This window comes from Rhinolophus sinicus, chromosome 1 (assembly GCF_057876585.1).
Source record: "Rhinolophus sinicus isolate RSI-liver-muscle chromosome 1, RSI-T2T, whole genome shotgun sequence".
NCBI lineage: Eukaryota > Metazoa > Chordata > Mammalia > Chiroptera > Rhinolophidae > Rhinolophus > Rhinolophus sinicus.
The window spans coordinates 189,450,794-189,472,549 of NC_142501.1; the positions used below are offsets into that span (position 1 = coordinate 189,450,794).

The 21,756-nt window shown below is 40.7% G+C and overlaps 1 pseudogene; it reads right to left on the reverse strand.

The window, feature by feature from the left end:
• Positions 1-1,458: 1,458 nt before the first annotated feature.
• LOC109452722 (large ribosomal subunit protein P1 pseudogene) lies at positions 1,459-1,798 on the reverse strand (annotated as a pseudogene).
• Between the last annotated feature and the right edge of the window lie 19,958 nt (positions 1,799-21,756).

Consider the following 21,756-nt stretch of genomic DNA (forward strand, 5'->3'; position numbering starts at 1 on the left):
ATTTTTTTCCCCCCAACAAATGCCTTGTTGTGGTGGAGCTTTTAACTTTGGGTGTGGCCCTTGATTTTGTTCTCAGTGCCCACAAACATTCTCAAAAGCTGCCCTGTTCCTGCCACATGCAGCATAACAGGTGACACAAAGTTCTGCTCTTTCCACCCAGAGGTGCTGGTGGATGGCTAGCCCACGGCTCTGAGCTCCTGCTCATTATAGTTAGTTTCTGCTGGGATGGTCGTGTGAAGGGAAGTGGATGACTGCAGAATACAAAAGCGGTAATGACTAAGAGTGGGAGTAAAAGTTATCAGGGTTGTAGCTGTGCCAGTGTGCTCACCAGTAGGTGTCACACACCAGCAGGCCACTCTAAGTGAAGCCTGGCCTAATGGGAGGTGACGCGCAGGTGGCTGCCAGGCTGTACCTCACCTATCTGAGAACAGAAAAAAATGTCCTCTGTGGTGCAACCTTGGCCAGCAGAAGATCTTTTGAGGCAATTAGAAAAAGGTACCGTTCCTTTGCATAGGCATAGTCCCATGCCAAGGCAAAAAAGTGTTTGCATTTTGATCCCCACCTGCCTCCTGGGCCTTGGCAGTATAGCAGAGTGGGTAAGAGCCTAGTGTCTGGATTTGGATTGTAGCTCCACCACTTATTGCTGTGTGATGTTGGGAAACTGACTTCACCTCTGTGTTACTTGGGTTCATTATCTATAAATTGGGGAGAATAAGTATACCTATTTCAAAAGTTCTCATGAGGACGCAATAATTTGACACATGTACGCGTTAGAATGGTTCCTTGTCATAATAACCTCCATATGAGTGTGAGTTAGCATTATTATTACTCGAGTTGCAAACCCAGTTACTGGGAAGAAACAGAATCCCCAGTTCTCTCTCTCCTTCTAATCCCAGGCCATAGGTCTCCTTTTACCCCCCTTTGACTCTGCCATTCTAGAAATATCCTCTCTGATGCTTCACCGTCATTGACACCCTGATGATACCAGTGAATTCATGGAAGAACGAAGCTTGTATACATGCATGTTTCAACACACATTTGATTAAGAACTTAATCTGTCTTGGTGAGTGTATTTGTTAAGATAAAAGCTAAGCTGTTGTAAAAAAGAAACCTAAAATTGTAGTGGCTTAAAGAAGACAGAAGTTTACAATTTAGAATTACCACCAGTCATTGTTTTGGGACAGATGAGTAGATCTCTGCCTTCGGACTATCTTTCTAATAAAGTAGCCTGTGCCTTTTCCAGTTAGTCATGAGCCAGTCACTTGATCATGCACAGGAAATGGGGCTTATTTACATGGTCTCTGAACATAAGATAATATTTAGACATAGCCTGCCTCTAATGAATCCAGAACCTGTAAACAGTTCTCATGGGTATATCCTGCTGGCCACTGGTTCACTTTCCCCGATCATCTTTTTATCTATTTATTTTTTGCAGAGTTCAGCTTTTTATTGAACATGTTATAAAAGACCAAAGCCCACGTCATCATCAGACTCTTCAGATTCTTCTTTCTTTGCTTCTACTTTCTTCTCCTCAGCTGGGGCCGCAGTGGTGGAGGCGGCAGGCCCTCCTGCTGGTGCTGAGCCAGATACTGGGGCAGGTCCACCAGGCCCTACATTACAGATGGGGCTTCCGATGTTGACATTGGCCAGAGCCTTTGCAAACAAGCCTGGCCAGAAAGGTTCAACATTTACACCGGCTGCTGTAATGAGGGCATTAATCTTATTCTCCCTGACTGTCACCTCATCGTCGCAGGATGAGGGCAGAGTAGATGCAGGTGAGCTCTGAGATGGAGGCCATGGTGCAGGCGAGTGCTGGGCGAGCGCTGCCGGGTGCAATGAAGTGAGGGCCTCACCCTAGTGCGGCCTTACCTGCCTCGGAAGGACCCGACCGAGCATCTTACCGGCAGCTGAGGAAAGGGGCTCCCTCTTCATCTTAACAATATATTCTTCCAATAAATCCACCACTCCAATATTTTTCTTGCAGTGGTTTGATCTAAGTGCTCACAGTCAAGAAAAGACTATTTTTATTCTGACACCTGATTTTGTAGCTCTCCGCAACATTTTTCTTTTCTGTATATTAGAGCTAACAATAAATGTTCACGTAGTAAGAGATGGCAGTGAAGAGAATGTCAATCATTGTGATTGTTGATTGTTATTAGCTGTAAATGGAGCTGGCAACATGCGCTCATTACCCTTAAGGAGTGACATAAATGTTGATCGCACACAAAAAAGTGTCATGTGCATACAGAGAAAGCATAGACTTCACACTTGTAGAGTCTTTATTTTGCCATCTGTTCTTTAATGTTTCACTCAGAAATCTCTGACACATGAGCATTTGTGCCGGGTGAGTGGAGTTGGTGATCTTGTTGTGTCCCTTCTCCAGAGCATGGAGGCCAGAGTCCCTGCGTCAGTTTCTCAGTGGCCCCCAGCAGCTGTGTGATGTCAAGGTGACTGTCTCCCCCTCTGCAGCTGGCACTCCCGTCCCGGCCCAGTGTGACTCAGTGTGGCCTTCAGGTTGGAGCTGTCTTTGGAGACACACTACCCCAGAAATAGATAAAACGAAACAGTACAGAATGTCCCATTATTCTAGAAACATGAGGAAATATGTACTGTCTTGCACTCACTCACGTGTTCATTCATTTATTCAGCAAATGTCGGTTGTCCACTTACTCTGTCTTATTCAGTGTAGGTGCCAGGATAGAGGGTAAGCAGCTATAACAAAGAGATGAAAAACGCAGTGGCTTAAGAATGAAAGAAGCCTTCGCTCTTCGTGGTTACAATCCAGGCAGCCCAGGTTGGACGGGCAGCTAGGCCCCACATGGTCACTCAGCGATCTTGTTGCTCTTTCATCCCCCAGAGTCTGTTCCTTTAAATATTTAAAGGTTGTCTCACTCACAGTTTCCACAAAAGGGAACCTGTTTTGACAGTGTTTACAACCCACTTTGACGAGCTGTAAACATGTTGAACTTAAGAGATGTCATAATAATGTTTATAATAAAATTGGTTCTTGCTTATGTTGTTATGTTGTTTTTGAGGAAAGTTTAAAAAACAAAGGAAAACATATTTATACCCGAAAAGCAAGCAGTATAAACTAGACGTTTGCACTGGAGAGAAAGTCTGTGGAGGCACTAGTGAGTATTTAAGCTAATACTCCTCAGGCTGTAACCCCCAAGCCTCTACTGAAAGATTTTGCTTGAAGGCCCAGCCCGCTGACCATCACCGAACATTGAACATCGATCTCGCGCATCTCTGGAGAATGCTGAACTGGGTTTTCAAGACTGTGGCATGCAGTTTTGAGAAGATTCTGATCTCCCGTTGTAGACAAGAGAAAGAAATCTTGCTAGCCAAGGCCACTGACACGCCACCTGTCGGGCGGGGGGGGGGGGGGGGCTGGGGGGGTGGTCAGCAGTGGAGGAGGCAGAAAAAGACGGACCAGATTGATAAGGTTGTGCGCACTTATCACCCATTTCCCTCCCCACCAATTTTCTCCCAGCCTGCCTTGTTGAAAGAAATAATGTAAACAATGTAAATGTTGCATTAAGTGAGTGTGTGTGTGTGTGTGTGTTTTCAGTAGTTTTTCTTTGATATTGACGACCCTTTGATATCTCTGACCTCTGGGGTTTTTCTTAGGAAGAGGCATGCTTTTCTAAATTAATACTCAGAATAAATCAGCCCTCTTCCCTATGGGCAAAGCTGAGTCAAGAGAAGGTTCAGATTCCAGGAAGGGAAAAAGAAATAGTCCAAGACAGTAATTTCCTCTAAATAAAAGAGGTGGATTGTGCTTAATCTGCCTTGATTAGAACATATCAATGGTCATACCAAACCGCAAGTGATGCTGGGAAATGTAGTCTAGGGGTCGGACCTGTGCTGGAGCTGAAATTTCATTACATGAAAAGAACTGAGAAAAGATTTTGGTGGAGCAATTCCTCACTATGGCATGGATTTTTAGTGCTCCACCAAAATCCTTTCTCATTTCCCCCCCAAACTTTACTAGAGATGTAGTTATGCTTTAAAATATCCATGAAGCACACTGTTTCTAGTCACACAGAGCAGAATCTTCATGCTTCCCTTACCCCGCAAGACGAGACTGCCCAGCCTCTTACAAAGTTCAGTTCTGCCATTACTTTCTTCCTTTCTTAGCGCACTGACTCATCATTGCCAGGAATCAAACATGGTTGCTATGGGTTTCAACATGCTGATTGGCCCCAAGCACAGCATGTTCTAGCACATGTTGAAAATGAGTGCACATTGAATGATTAGATATCAGGAAATTATCAGTTATAGCACACAGATCACTCAGATCCTACCTGGCTTTCCAGACCTCTATGTTAAGCCAGGAGGGGGTTATATCAAGTAATAATAACTATCATGTGTCAGTGCCTATATGGTTAGAGCTTAGGGCTGGGTGCTCTACATACATTTTTCGTTAATCTCTTAAACTGTGTTCTTAAGCAGTTTCTGGGATCACCTCCTAAAATCCTTGTTCCTTACTCTGGAAGGAACCCAAACTATAATAGTCAATTTAGATTAGTCATTATTTATCCCCTGGGGCTGGGGAGAAACCTGTGTAACATATGAGTAACCAACATTACAGTACCCAGAATATCAAGGCTCTGATAGATAGCTAGGGGAAGAAGGGTAATTATTGGGTGGGCAGCTACCCCAAGTGGCTTTAGCCAAGTCTGTTTTTCTATGTCCAGATTAATGAGTAGCTACAATTGTCTTAGAACAGAGACAATGCTTCTGTCAAGCCAAGACTGCTGGGATGGTCCCCAGGTCTGCTCATCTGAGAGTGAATGGGCCCAGTGCTCCCACTCAACTGGGATCCATTTGCTTGGCAGCCCTATGCGTCCTCAGGCCAATGGGCTACTGGACCTATTCAAGTCTGAACGTGGCAGCGTGAACAGCCACATGGCCCCTCCTCTGTGTCATATAGCTCTCTGTGGCAGCATCTTCCTCGGTACTACCACGTGTCATTGTAACTGTTTGTTTTTCAGGCTGCCTTTGAGGTTGGGGTCAAGTTTCCTGTTAACCTATCTACTGGCTTTGGTCAATTTGTAAAATCCTTCCCCCTCTGATTAGCTGCGGCCTCATCGATATGGCTTGGCCAATAGAAAAAGACTTTGGGGGGATGCAGCCAGGGTCAGGGCTGTGATTTGTGAGTAGAACTCCGGCTGAACTTCATCCATCATCCTCCTTTGCCCCCCAATGGACCAGGCACCTTTGTGCAGGGCTCGAGCTGTGCAACCACACACACAGCAGTCCTGTCAGGGGCCATAGCTTCATTTCTGGCTCCCAATTGCCTAGCACAGGGCCCAGGCATGATTTTGAGAAATGTACTTAACCTCTTTGAGTCTTATTTCCTCATCTGTGATAAAGTGCTTTTGTTTTTGTTTTTTAAACTTTTTATTTATTTTAAGTGTGTTTTTCCAGGACCCATCAGCTCCAAGTCAAGTAGTTGTTTCAATCTAGTTGTGGAGGGCACAGCTCACAGTGGCCCATGTGGTGATAGAACTGGTGACCTTGGTGTTATGAGCACTGCATTCTAACCACTGAGAAAACTGGTCACTCAAAAGTGGTTTTAACAAGGCATTATCTCAGGACTTTCACGAAGATCAAATTCACAGAACATATAAAGGAGGGTCTTGATGGTCAGACTGCATTGGGTCCAAATCCTAACTGTGTTTTACTAAGGGGTGTGGTTTTGGACAGGTTACTAAATCCTCTGAGCCTTAGTTTCCTCAACTGGGAATAATACTTGTGCTTACTTCATGGGGTAAGTAGGAAGATTATATAAGATCTTCCTAATAACTGCATGAATACATAACCTAGACATGGCACATATCAACCACTCAATCAATTTTAGCTGTTATTACATTTTACTTTTATGTACAGCCCCCAGTGTAGTTCCTAATATACAGTACATGATCAAAAAAACAAAACAAAACAAAAAACCCAAACAATTATCAGGCAGTAAACAAATTCTGGAATGAGCTGAAGCAGTTTAGTCACTTCTGAAGAGCAGGCTTGCCTTGTTCCCAGGACTGCCTTTGGTAACTGTTCCACCCCACTCCCTGGGGGCCTGGAGTAACTCTCAAGCTCCTGCCTGGGGAGTGACTTTGGCACCCATACTAACCAACCTTGGTGCTCCATCTCTGAACATAGCACTTTGCACAAAGGTAGGCTAGGGCAAACTCTGGCCACTTGGAGTCACCTTTGAATGATAACATGTCCCTGCTGGAGAAGAAAGGGTCTCTTTCTCTGGGCTTGTAGGCAATAGTGCTAAGACTTAGGGTGTTTTCGAGCTACCAGTGGGCAATTTGCTGACCTCCTGGAGGGAGGCTGCCATAGCCCATTACTGAAAAAGAAGCAGAGCTGAGAGATGGAGAGGAGTAAGAGAACCTTCATTGCTTTAATTCTGGATTTAGCCATACCTGAAGCTACCATAGCACTTGAACTTTCCAGCGAGATGATTATATTATTTCTTAATTAACATTATTTGTTTTTTACTGAAGCTATTTTGAGTTGAGTATCTCTCATTTACAATGGAAAGAACCACCTTACTCAAGATTCCATACATAAAGGGAACTGGAAAATGATATGACTGAATGTTTGATAAGTAGTAGAAACAATACTTGTAGTAGCAGACATTTATTGAGATTTTCTAGATGCCAGGAACTGTTTCAAGTGCTTTGCATGTATCAACTCATTTTGGCCTTACAACTGTTTGAGGTAGGCATTTATTACTTCTGTTTTACAGATGGGTAAACTGAGTTACAGAAATATTTCTTGGCCAGTGATTTCAGAGTCAGGATTCAAACTTACACACTCAAGGGAGCAATGGACCACCCAAAAAGCTTAGCTTGTAATGTTTTTCAAATAGTGCTAACATTACCTGAAACATTTTTGAACTGCATTTAAAAGGAATTATTTTCAGAGCCAGTTTATTTCAGAAAATAAGTGTCATCGTGCATACTCATACATTGAGTTTGGACAGCAGCACATTTCTGCACTTGCTTAATCACTTTATTTACAACTTGTGACCTTCAGTGATATTAGCTGTTCATATAAATCAAACCCACCCTAAGGGACAAAGTTATGCGACTAATGAGGAGAATGTAAAATGGGCTCTGAAGGTGATACTAAAAGGCAGCTTCCAAACCCGTTTTGTGCAAGGTATGCTTTTGAAGAGGACACTTGAGTACATAAATTACAATATGTTGTTTTCAAAACAAATTGAATTGCATCACATTATGCTCACACCTAATCTTCTAAGTATGCATCTAGCAGAGGCGCGAGAGCATGACATTTGCGTTAGGGAATCTGATAACTCTACCTATTGTTTGGAAAGTGAGCCAGCTCCTCAGATGAGCCTGAGAAAGGCTATTTAACTCCAGAAACATAAGGTCAAGATTGAGAAAGAAATGACCCATTGATGGGGCCTGCACTCAGGTGAAACTTCCAGGGGTCTAACAGAAGAAACTCTGAGGAAAAAGTTGCAGGAATGAATTCCATGTCTAACACTCCTAGAGACCAAATCTCAAAGAGGCATTTTCTAGCATGGATAAATTAGGAACAGAGATGTTTCTCCAAATGTTATGGAAATCATTGAAAAATTCAAAAAAAAAATTGAAAGAAGAGTGAAATGTGTACCCACCACCTTTATTCAACAACTGTTAACATTTTGACAACGTTTTGCTTTGTTTATATGTGTGTGTGTGTGTGTGTGTGTGTGTTTCTATTTTGCTGAACCATTTGAAAGTAAGTTTCAGACACTGAGACACTTCACCCCGAAATAACTGAGCTAAGAATTAGGAGGTTCTCCAACCTAGCACCATACCATTATCACTCTTGAGACAACAACTATTATATCATTTAATATCTAATGTACACTCAAATTTCCTCTAGATATCCCTCCATACCTTTTGTAGGTATTTTTTCTCCACCTCCTCCAAACCAGGATGTAATTAAGGCTTTGCATTTTGTTGTTACATCTCTTTATTCTTTTATGCGAAAAGAATTGTGCACTTTTTTTTGTTGTTGTTGTTAACATTGCCCTTTTGAAGAGAACAGGCCAGCTGTCTTGTAGATATACCACAGTCTGGATTCATCTGTTTTTTCATGGTGCCATTCACCTTGTTCCTTTTGCCCAGGTATTTCCTGACAGCAGGAAGGTAAATCCAGAGATTTGACAAGACTCAGGTTGCGTATCTTTGGCATGGATACTGCTGAGCTGAGCCTGTGTACTTCACATTGCATCTCATCAGAAGTCACATAATATCAAGGTGCCCTGTATGACTGACACTAAATGTGACCTCTAGATTAAGGTGTTAACTGCTAGAACTTTCCAGTGAAATGTTATTTTATACCTCTTTGCTATTAGAAACCACTGAGGAGATAACTTAGCACGCTGTGCTTATCCTTGTCTGCAAAATCTTTCACGGAATGGTTTAGTTCACAGAGACAACAACAGCCTTATCCACCCTGCATGCTTGAGAGCAACTCATGACATCTTCGTAGCACCATTTCTAAAACACAGTCCACAGACTTCTTTTGTGTGTGTGTGTTTTTTTAAAGAATCCTAGGTTACATGTGTTCCTTTGTCTGTTCTTCAAAAACAGCAAGTTCTTGCTCAATGTGATAGAGAAGTTCCGCAAATTTGTGTAAACATTTCCTGCCAGGGACAGCTGGAAACATATACCCTTAAACATCCCACTGGGTATTGGAGGAATCAGCTTCGCTAGAAAAACCTCCTTTCCTTTCCACTAACACCCAGATTTTTCACGATGATTCACAACACAGATAGGCTTCCAGCCAGCAAGCACTCAATTCTATTCTCGGGATACAAGGGGTTTCAACCCTGATCATACATTCGAACCATGTGGAGAGTTTTAAACTATACCTGGTCCTACTCCAGACCATTTGGATCAGAATCTATGAGGGTAAGACCAAGCAGAAATATATTCTAAAAGCTTTCTAGGTGAGTCTCTTGGGCAGCCCCAGTGGGAACCACTGAAAAAAAAGTCCCTTCAAAAAAAAAAAAGTCATTGTAATGTCACCATTTAATATCAAGACTCTATGGTAAGTCTCAGTTAATGTCAACAGTTTCTTTGAACTGCAGTCAAATGACATGTAATGAAACCAATTTTACCATAGGCCAATTGATATAAATAAAAGTTAAGTTCCTACGGTATCTCAGCAACGTTATAATGAAACGATGTTGAATGAAACGATGTTATTAGAGGACCTGTTCTATAGACCGTCCTCCAAAATGGTGATTGCCAAGCTTTGCTGCACTTTTGAATCACCTGGGAAGATTCTAAAACTGATGGCCAGATTATACTCGATACCAATTAAATGGGAGTGTCTGGGCATGGGAACAAGGCGTCAGAATTTTTAAAGCTGCCAGGTGATGCCATTTTACAACTAAGTTTTGGAACCATGCTCCAGTGATTGTCTTACAAAGAGGCAGCCGTGGTTTGCTTGAAAGAACATGGACGCGGGAAGCAAACAGTTGTGCCGCTAAGTACCTGCGTAATCTCTTAGCCTAGACTTTCTTTTTAGAAACAGAGGGATAATAATGCTAACTCAGTTTTGTTGTCTGGCTTAAAAGAGAATATATGAGCTAGCACTTAAAAGTTAGTACCCTTGTATTAGTCTCTTATTGCGCTGTACCAAATTATCACAAATTTAGGGGCTTAAAACAACCCAAGCGTATTATCTTACAGTTCTGGTAGCCAGAAGTCCAAAGGGTCTCACTGGGCTAAAATCAAGATATTGGCAAGGCTGCATTCCTTTCTGGAGGCTCTGTGGAAGCATTTCTTGCCCTTTCCAGTTCCTAAAGGCCACCAGCATCTCGTGGTTCATGTCCCTCTTCCAACTTCAAGGCCAGCAAAGGCCACAAATCTTACACTGTGTTACTTGGACTCTTCTGCCTCTCTGTTCCACATTTCATAACCCTTCTGATTACATTGGCCATTCAGATAACCCAAGATAATCTCTTTCTTGTAAAACAGCTGATTAGAACCTTCATTCCCCTTTGCAGTGTAATATAACATATTCACAGGTTCTGGGCTTTAAAACACAGACATCTTTTGGAGGCTATTATTTTGTCTACCACACCCTCAATACATTTTTCTCTTTGATCAAGACACAAAATGTAATTGTAGGTTTGTCAAGTGATATTCTATAAATACATGAAAATGTGCGAATTTTTTGTTAACATGACGCCAACTAAATGATACCTCTTGCAGGCCTTGTTACATTATCTGTCCTACAAAAAGGTCCCTTCCCTGCTGCGTTGCTGAGATGACAGGCCTAGGCACCCATGTTTGTCACACCATCCTTGGGCATAGCCACAGTGGATTTGACTATCAGTGGACCCCTGACTCATGGGGAATCACTGAATTGGGTTGTCAGCACAATTTTTCTTAAGAAATTGAGGGAAAGGGCACAGATTACTATAATTAGTTGTTGCTGCATTCTGGAGCCAGAAAGGATTGTAGAATTAGAACTGGAATTGGCATTACAGTCAGTGTCACATGCAAGTCAGAATTTGAGAGGAGGAAGAGTCATAGCACGTGCAGACAGCAAGATGGTCTGCAGAGAGGACAGCTGAGCACGTGTTCAGAGAGAAGCTGAGATGTCAGACTTTTCAGCCCCCAAAAGAGAGATTCTTCCGTTTTTAGCAAATTCCTGTTGCTATAGCTTTGGCTATATTTTGGAAAATAATGTTTTGAACAAGTATTAACAACTCGACCTTGTGTTGACAAGCCAAATTAAATTAGTGCTTAAGATTTTTATAAAGCCATCATAGCTTTCTCTTATTCTTGTAATGAGCAAAATGGAGAAAAGAAAGTGCAAAATAAACTTAAAATCTTATCATACTAATGTTCTTAATCTTCCATATTTTACAAATAGCAACACAGGTAGTTCCATAGCAAAGACAAATACATCAATTAGAAATGGGTTCTTGTGTGTGTGTGTGTGTGTGTGTGTGTGTGTTTTGCAAAAGTTAGTAGCAAAGCCAGTTTATGGTAGCAAAACTTAAAGGACATTTAATTTTACTTAAAGAAGTCTGGAAGTTACTCCAGGGTTTTTTCTGAGGCTCCGTGATGTCATCAAGGACCTCTGACCAAAGAAGGACATTCTTAGCTAATTACTTCTCATTCGTAGTTTCCTTATCTCATGGTCACAAGATGGCTGCTGCAGCTTTAGGTATTTTGGTTTCACATCAGCTCTCCAAAGTAGAGTGAAGTTGGGATGGTACATAAAGGGAACCTTATCCCTCTGAGGTTCTGTCATTTTATCTGAGATGGGAACTCTCCAGCCAACATCCCCCTGCATCTCTTCGGCCAGAACAAGCTCATAATGTCCACCTCTAACCCAACACTATCAAAGGGGAATGGTACAACATAATGGTTTAGACCAAACATGACTAATTGCCTGTGACTAGAATAGATGCCTCCCTCCCTGAGATGAATGGATTTCCACTATTTGATATTTTGTTAGCAGAGAAGAAGTGGGGTGACTGGTTGTTGGGTAGACAACACTCAAGCAATGAAATGGCTGAAAGAAGGAAGAAGAGGAGACATAGGACTTAGGAAACCACAAACTTGGTTTTGCAAGAAAGGAGGTCAAGCTATGCCTATTACAGAGGTTTCTGGAACCACATGAGAAATGCATTTTTCTTGTATTGTGAAGGAGTCATCTAGATTCTGGGTTGAAGGCCTTGCCTGAGATTCACTCATAGCTCTTTATTTTCAATGCCACTTGAGAAATTCCAGTCAAGGGTGAATGGCAGTTAACACCAGAGGTTCTAAGCACTGAATAGCTTTTGGGGCTCTTCTTTCTTCTTCTCACCCCACCCCAAATAATTCAAAATAAACACCAAGTCCAACCCATAACCTCCAAAGTTTCCCTCATGACAACCACCCACTTCAATGGTTTTCTTTCTTTCTTTATTTTTTTTAAATAACAATATCAACTTTTTCAAAAAACTTTTTTTTTTTTTTTTTTGTGTGTGTGTGTGTGTGATTACATCTTTTTTGGTGCCCTAACATATATAAGTTGCTTCCATTTGGGATTCCAGGGATGACATTCAAGGCTAGAGAATTCCTGGGAGTTCTCTACCCAAGATAATATTAAAAAATAGCTGATTATTGCAGTACTTTGAGAGTTAATTCAAACCATCAAAGGATCACAGTGTCAAGGCAAGGCTCTAATAAACTTCAATAGCTGAGTCAATATACATAAAGCAAACAAAATTCTGCTTGACACATGGGAGCTCTTTATAAAGCGTTTGTTGTTGTTGTTATAGATCTCAACACTTTTGGAATGAAGATGTATCACTATTCACATAAAGCTAGTACGCTAAAGAGAAAACAGAGGAGAAAAGGGAAGCGTGAGAAAACTTCCACTTTTAGATCTTCTTCCCTCTATTTCAGGTACAGGAAAGACAATATACATACATGTGTTATTACATTTAATCCTTACAACCAACCCCATGAGGTAAGTATTATTACAGCCACTTGACCAGTGAGGAAATTGAAGCTCAGAAAGTTGGGAGTAACTTGTGCAAGATAGCAAGTTAGTGACCAGCAAATCTAATTCAGATATATCTCAACTGAGTCATGCTTTTCTTAAGAAAACATGCTTGCTTTTCTGTTTTGTGTGTTTTTTTTTTTTAATAGATTCATAGGGCAAAATATTTGGTATATGGATAAAAGCTTTAGTTGTTCATAAAAAAGAGCACCGATCCATTTAAGCTGGATTGCTGTTGATGTCTCCAGAGGCAAATATGCTATTGCTTTTTTGGATAACTGTTGATTATTTACAGCCTTGGAGTTACAAAGATTAAAAAAAAATGCGATTATTGTCCTCTGAAATCTTACAGACCAATAGAGAAACAGAAATGCAAACAAAGGATTGATATTTAACGTGATAATTGTTACAATGGTCACATATTCAAAATAAACATAGATCATGGAAAAAGAAGTCCCTACTGGGAAGGGGATTGGAGAAAGATTCATGGAGGATATAGTTTTGGCACAAGATGCTGGCTTAACGACAAATAGGAGTTTTCCAGGCAGATAGTCTATGGGAGGGCATTCCAGACAGAGAGGACAGTCTGTGAAAAGGCAGGGAGGTTTAAGAGAGCTCTGGGAATTATAAGTAGTTCAGTATTAGTGGCTTGTGAAATTTAAAGAGAAGAGTACCAGAAAATGAGTCCCTAGGGGAAAGTAAGGGCGCAATCCTTCTAAAAATGTTTAGCTTTCATTTTTTTAGGATAAAAATAAGAATTATGTCACCAAATAAGAGAAGATATGAAAGCATAGTGGTCCAAAAGTAATTAATATTTTAAATATTCATATCTGCAAAAGATTGGAGATGACCTAAATGTCTACCGATAGAGGATTGATTAAATACATGTATACCTTACTACAAGAATGAAAAATTATGCAGCTATTAAAAAAGAATGAGGCAAATTTATAGTGTCTTTAGAAAGCAAAGCTAATGATTTACTTGGGAGGTACAAGCCCAGGATGATGAGGGTGAGGCAAAAGGGAAGTGAGGCAGGAGAAGGTACGATGCAATGTAGTGTATTACCACGCTGACTAGATCAATGAATGGGAAAGAGATAGTGTTTCACTCAGCAGACGGGTTACGAGTAGGAACCACCTCAGAGTAGTCCACAGAGGAGAAAAAGTAGGGAGAAGTCAACTGCTTGGCTCCTTCTGTCTCTGCTTTCCAATTGGTGGAGGTGCACACTTCCCAGTTATGTCATCTTGCCCTTAGCAGCACGCTGGAAGCTGTGACTGATGCCTCGCAGTGTGGTGTTTCATCCAGGTCCCGGAGGGAAGGGACAACTGGGGGCAGGAGAGCGCTGCCCGTGAAAGAAAGGAGGAGCCTGCCGAGGGGATTTGAAAAGGCATATATTTAAAAAACTAGTTTTGAAAGGCATATATTGTTATCTATTTATCTGTCTATCTATCTATCTATCTATCTATCTATCATCTATCTATCTATCGATCTACCTACCTACCTATCTATCTCCTGGCTATAAAATCTGGAAATGTTATTTTATCACGTTATATCAATAAGCTGTATTTTAGAAAACATATTTCTTACTTTCTAGACTTGATGGCCACCTTATGTTTGGTATAAAATAATCTTCAAAATGTGCTCTAAATGAAAATACAAAGTACAGATCAGTGTGTACAACATGCTAACATTGGGTAAAATAAAGAATATTTGTATGCTTCTGTCTGCATAAAATTCCTTTGGCAGGAGACACAAGAAACCAGTAGCATTATTTGTCTTTGGGAGGACCAATTGGCTGGTTGGGGGACTGAGTAAGAGGGACGTCACTTTTTGCCGTATACTTTTTGTGCATTTCTAAGTTTGTACCATGTCCAACTATTATTTATTAATGTAAAAACTTACATTATCCTTTATTAATTTTAGGAAGATCTCACTGGCAGTAGTAAAGAGAATTTTGAAGGAAATCATTTAACGCACAAATACACGTGAGCATCAGGATAGCAGGGTGGACATGCAAGTGAACGTGGCAGACCCTCCCCCTACCCAGACAGAGTTTACAATCATAGGGAGAGGACAATTAGACAAGTGTTAAGGCAACCACATGGGCACTGGAACCCTAATCAAGTGAAGACAACAAATCCTTACTCTGAATATACAATCCTTAGTGCTAAAGTAGTTATTTTTGTGGTAAAACCCCTACACAGCAGGCATCAGTTTCTCATTTTAAAATTCTTGATGTTGAGCTAGAACACAGGTGCACAAACATTTTTTTTGTAAACGGCAGACAGTAAATATTTTAGGCTTTGCAGACCACACAGTCTCTGTCACAACTACTCAACTCTTAGCACCAAGCAGCCATAGCCAATACCTAAATAAATGAGAATGGCTGTGGGCCAGTAAAACTACTGGAAGTTTTGCAAGTCTATTGGACGTTGCAATAGAACTTTGAATGTCATATAATTTATATGTGTTGTGAAATATTATTCTTCTTTTGATTTTTTTCCCAACTGGTTAAAAATTTAAAATCCCTCCTTAGCTTGAAGGCTGTACAGAAATAGGCAGTGGGCCCCATTTCACCTGCAGGCTGTGGTATTCTCACACCTAAGTTAGAAGATGGCTCCCGTGTTAAAATTCCAAGTCTGTGAAGCTTTATGGCTCTGCTGCTGATTGCTCGATTTGCATTTCATTTTGGTTTAACTCTGTGTTTGTTCTCCCAACCCCTGCCACACTTACTCTTGCTGCATTGTGTGCTGATTTGAAATGGAGTTCTGCACTGCAATAAACGTCATGAGAGAAGATTTAATTCCTCTGTGACTGCTGGTTAATTCATTTCTGGGTATTAGAACCACTTTTATGAGCCCCACACCATATGCCATATGGAATATCATTATGTGCTCCCTAGAGCTTCTGTTACTGCCATCTGTCTGTGACTTCCTGTGTGGTTTCTTTGACAGTGGGGATTCATCTATCCAAAAAGCTTCTATAAAGTAAAATTTAAAAGCTCAACTCTAAACATCTGCCTCTGAAGTGAGATGTATATTTTCAAGGCTTACACGCTGGAAGCACATTAATAATGACCTCTATTGTGAAGCCACTGTTGAAAATTAGATGAGTGTATTGTAGCCCATCACCAGGGTAACACCCAAATAGAAGCACTGCCTATGCTGCAAAACCCTCTACAAGCAAATCTCCAAAATCTCTCATTTTGAGGACTCTAACATGTAGGTCAGAACCTTGGCATTCGGCCTAAACTAGGCCTCTCTTGTCAAACCCACCCAGAATTTTCCTAATGGTAGGAATAGTATTTGTTCATTTTGTTTTTGTGTCCCCAGTATCTAAGGCAACATCTAGCACTTAGTAGGAGTTCGAGGAATTTGTGTGGACCTGAACTGAAATGGTGAATTACACCCCGTGAGTTTCTAGGTCATATCTCCATGCAATGTCAATGACAAGATTTTTGCTCAATGTGACACTGGTGATGGGTTGCAAAGAAAACGAATTGTTTATTATGTTGTTTTGGTGCCTGATTGTGAATGTATATAAAATACATAGTTGTATCATGAAGATGAATGAGATACTCAGAATAAAGCATTTTTAGATCTTCAGATAAATGCATACTGTAGACCCAAGTTCGAAACTTGGAACAACACAGCTTTTATAAATTGTTATGACATTTGTCTTAACACTAATTATTAGTGATGTAGGTTATGAGTTAGATATGTGAGAACTTATCACCAGACAACTTAGGAATTTGATAGAGCATTCTCAATTTTATTTTTCACATATGGGAAATTCTTGGATCAAGAATCTATTTCTTTTATCCAAAGATAATATAAATTTAGCTAAAATTTTACAGAATAAGTTGTTAAAACTTGGTGCTAATGAAGGATTGAAAATGAATTATTTGGGGTTAGAGTTAACAAATATCCTCGTATGCTAAAACTGCTTTAACATCTCTATTCCATTTCTGTTAATATATTGTGACACTGATTTGGCTATTATGAGTGTTATCCTCAGTGAATAGTATTGTTACCAATCTAACCTATATTAGCTAAATTAATAAGAAAGAAGCAGCTCATTTCCCATTAAAAACTTTAAGTATTGATATGCCTATAAGTGTTTGTTCAAAATTTTTTTCATTTGCATAGAGGTGTTTAACAGGAGAAATCTTTCTTTGCTTCTTGGGCTATGATTGCAGTGAGCAGGGTGAGGGTGGTTTGCAAACTTCTGGGAGTAGGTAAAACGATTAGGTTATATATAAACTGAATCCAGCCAAGTGAACCATATAACACTTCTCTTCCCTTAAAGTTGAAAAGCCACTGGCCCAGAAACTTCAAATAGGTTCAGAATGTAAAAAAAAAAAAGAAGAAGAAGAAGAAGAAGAGAGAAAAATATCCCAATTCAGTCACCATCAAAAACCCAGACAGCCACACAGTTAGGTCATTTCATAACCTCAAACAAGCAAAGAAATCAACTTCACAAATTACATGAAAAGGTAACCACTCTCCCTTTAAAATTAAAAACAGAGATATTTCTTAGTGGATAAGTATCTCTCATTCTTGGGAAGATTTAGAATTAAGAAGAGAAATATTTAGGAGAATGAAGTACTCAATGCTCATATTTTACATGGAAGAATCAATAGAGATTTGGGAGAAAGGCAGAGACACCACCCTTCTCCACCTCTCTCTCCCTTGTTGTTAGAGGGATTTCCCTTGGTGCCCTGGAGTCGTTAAGAGCTTGGCTTCAGATCTGAATGAGTGATGGATTTAACCGAGCCCACATCACTTTCAGAGGTGTGATCTGTAGTAAGTTCTTTGCTTCTCCCAACCTCAGTTTTCTCATTGGTATAAAACTACACACATGCAGAGTGTTGGTACAGAGTAAGTGCATGATAAAGAATAGATGCTGCAGCTATCTATTGCTGAGTAGCAAACCACACCAGACTTTGTGGTGTATTAACTGCAACCTTTTTATTATGCCCATGGATGCTGTGGACCAGGAATTCAAAAAGGGCACAGCAGGAACGACTCTTCTCTTCTCCACGATGTCTGGGGTCTCAGTGGAGTGACTGGAATTGCTAGGGGTATAGCGAATGGGTGGAGGCTAGAATAGCTGGGACTGGAGGATCCACTTCCAAGATGGCTTCTTCACGCGTACATTTGGTGCTTGGGCTGGTGTCATGCAGGGTCTCAGCTCCCACTCCCTGTACAAGAACACAGGGTATGGTGAGGCCGAAAAGGAACACCAACAGAGCCATAGATAGGGGAGTCATACCACTGTATTCTCGCTGGCGGCTGGGTTGGAGACACAGGAAGCAGGAGCCACATGATCTTCCATCAAGAAATCTCTGATGAGTCTTTGAAGAAAGGAATGCATACATATTACAAAACCTCCAAAATTCTGCCATTTACTTCTCTGCCAACCAACCAACCAATTAACCCCCTAGCATAGCCATGGCATTTATATTACTGGTTAACGTCTACTGGTTACAGCTGATGGCCACCCAGCCACAGCAGATGGCCATCTGATTACAGCTGATGGCCATCTAATAACTGATCCCACACCTTTCCACGTGAGGCCAAGAGCCTGCTCTCTGGGACTCTGTCCCCATAGCTGAATGGGTAAAGAATGGGCCTGGCCAGGATTGTTGACTGGAGTTCTTATGCAAGACCTCCCAGATGCCTTGGGCTTCCTTAGAGCATGACAACCTCAGGATACTCAAACTTCTTACTGGCAGCTCAGAGCTGTTACCAAAAGCTACCATGGCAGTTTTAAAACATGGCCCCAAATTCCGGATACTCCTTCCATCAAGAAATCTCTGATGAGTCTTTGAAGAAAGGAATGCATACATATTACAAAACCTCCAAAATTCTGCCATTTACTACATGAGCAATGCAGTAGAAGAAGGACTAATAGAATAAATGATCAGAATTTCTTGAGATGGGAAATGTATAAATTTAGGATTTAAAGATTTAGGTCTGGGTCCCTGTCGTGCAGGGCGGCCTGCGAGGTCTCTGGTTACGCTCCCCACATAAGAATGCAGGATATGGTGAGGCCAAAAAGGAACACCCACGGAGCCATAGGTAGGGGAGTCATACCACTATATTCTCTCTGGCGGCACTATACTCTCACTGGAGGCTGGATCCACACTGTCCGCAAATCGCCATCCACGCTTGCCAGCCCAGCCGCCATCTTCTTGCTAGCCCTCATTCTTTCTCTCTGCTAGCGTAACCACAGCAGTTATATTAGTGGCCAATGGCTCACTGGTTACAGCTGATGGCCAACTAGCTACAGCTGATGGCCATCCCATCACAGTTGATGGCCATTTACTACCTGAGCCAGCACCTGTCTATGTGAGGCCGAGAGCCTGGAAACTACTTTCTGAGACTCTGCCCCCACAGTCCCCTAATTATCCTTAGCTCATAGTGATTCTTGGGTATGTCTGTTCCAACCCTCTCCCTGCCTCCTCCCATCACAGCCTCTGCCTCCTGAGGGAGTTTCTGTCTTTGCTCCGGCCACAGTGGCCACTGGCAAGCTCCTCTCCTGCCCCAGCTGGCTCTCTGGCCTCGTGATCTGAAAGCCTTTTTAGCTACTGCTGTGACTCCTTCCCTACCCTCAGTCCAGGCTGTCTGTTTTCTTCTGAGGCCACAATAATGGGGGGCCAGGAAACACAGGTAAGCTGTAGAGATTTATTGCAAATTCAAAGAATGGTGAGATGGGTAACCTTTACTATAAGGTTAGCATCAAGTAAAATTGTGTATTTGTTTCTTAAAACAAAAATATCCTGAAGACATGAAAAGTAGAGTGCTATCATTTTGCATGTGCACACTCACATACCTTTATGTATAATGGTTCTTTTATAAAGGCTGTCATTCACTGCTATTATTTTTCTTTAGTGCAGGCACCACTGGCTTATACCTCTAGCTAGCTAACCATGAAAGGGTATTTCTGTTGTGGTTTATTAAAACATTCAATACCTTTAGAGAGTTAAGGTATTTCCTTCTCTGCCTACTGAACTCAGGGTGGGTAGAGAAACTGGAAATGTGGACAAGGTCACAGGCATTTGACACTGCTGCCTCGTGGTCACCTTGGGCACTCTTGGCTTTTCCTGGCTCTTTTTCAGGTGACTGTTGTTTAGCCAGGAAAATCAGGAGATTGACTGGTCAAGTCTGTGCAAAGCATCACATCTGAGGACGAACTCATGCGCTTTGTAACCAGCATCTATCATCAGGAGATAATTGGCAGCAGGGAGCCTAGAATTCAATGGGAACCTTTTCCCTTAGCTTTGCTTTTTTGTGTTCCCTTGGTATACATCGATTTTGCCTCTAAACTTGTTAAGCACCTGCACTTTGAGCCTTCTTTTTTTCACTTTGTAATTTTTATGGCAATTATAACTGAGCTTCATAAAATCCCATCCAATCCTGTAGGCTTTTGGATTTGAGGTTAGGTTTAGGAGCTTCTTCTATACAGATTTTTTTTTTTTTTTTTTTTTTTTTTTTTACCTTAGAAGTTGTTTGGGAATTTCTCTGGAAACCACACACTGAGTCAGAATGAAATTATTTCAGAACATCTCTCGAAATTGAACATGGTAGGAGAGCTAATCCATTCAGGGGCAGGCTTGAGGAACAAGGTTTGATTACTGTTCAGCTAAATATGGGGTTTGTTCTGCCGAGTGGACTGCGCAGGCTGAGGACAAAAACTGAATTGCTTGGGAATTTTTAGAAGCTGCTTATATGGAGTGAGAATAGAGGATTGAGGGGGAGTGAAAATAGAGAACAGAGACTTGGTTGGGAGGACATAGAAGGAAGAGTCTGGAGAAAGAACAGAGAGTTAATGGAGGAATACGATTAAGTTAGCTAGAGGTGTGATGTAATTTTTATATAATGCATTTCTTAGAGGTACAGGAAAGAGAAAACACTATGAATATTTATATTAATGCATTTAGTTCAACAAAGATTTTCTTTTGACAAGCAGTGCATTATTTTGAATATTATTCTCATGGGGAAAAGGGGGTAATCAATCTTACATTTTTGTTATATTTTCAGCTATCTCTGTGTGGAGAAATTATAGGCATGATTTTTTATTATCTCCTTTATACTTTGTGTCTTTTCCAAACCCAACATGTATTAATTTTGAAACCAGAAAAGTGATGCTATGATAAACAGTCAAACTTTATTTAGGTAGTTATGCATGCTGTCTTGTTTGCAATGCTTTCATAAGGATTTTCAATTACATCATAGTAAGTCTTTACATCTATTGATACAGCATCTTTCTTCTGAGAAACTTCAACATCCTCTATTTAGACCTTACAAGAATCCTTGGAGATCATATTCTTGCCTAGTGCTGAGAGCTGTATAGAACAGAAGATGGAAAGGCTGGCAGGTTTTCATCCTATTTGATAAAGTGAAAAAATGTGGCTCTGGGAATTGGCAGTGACTCACCCAGGGCTAAGCAGAGAGTGCAAGAGCTGGGATGAGTCCCAAGAAGCCCCAAGTTCTAGACATGGTGTCCAGAATGTCCACATTAGGGAAAAGTGATTACTCAGAGATAGCTAGTCAAGAAATACTGACACATTTGCAGTATAATGTGTGACTTTTTACAGGGAAATGGTTGAAACTCAAATGCAAGGGGAAAGACATGCTCAAAATATTTTTCTGGCTTCTAATATATGACTATATTTATTTGTTGGAAAATCTACCAATTTATTTGTGGTTAGGACAGTGCAATCAAGGATCCCCACTGTATCAAGGTGGCAATATATTAATAAATCAATGTCCTAACAGAGATATCCTATATAAATAATTTAAAAGTTTCCTATGATCTTAACATTTTAAAAATAGACACAAGCTTGATTTCCATGCATGATATAGCAAGGAGACTAAGAATTACTCATTTGAATCCTTGACTACGGTATTTTTTTACTTGATGGTAATTATAGTTGTGATTACACTCTAAGTCCCTGGGAAGTTCAGGGACTTAGAGTGTAATCACCACTTTGTTTTACTGAGTTAAACAGCTTTGTTTAATTCAGGAAACAAGTAAAGTTAAAAAAAACACCTTTGTTTTACTGAGTTAAACAGCTTGTATTAGAATTTACCATGGAAAATTAGAGTATTAGTAGGTAAAAATAATTACCACATATTCTTTAATTTGAAAATATTTAACCATAGAGCCATCTGATTCTAAACAGATCTCCAGTGCATACTAAAATTA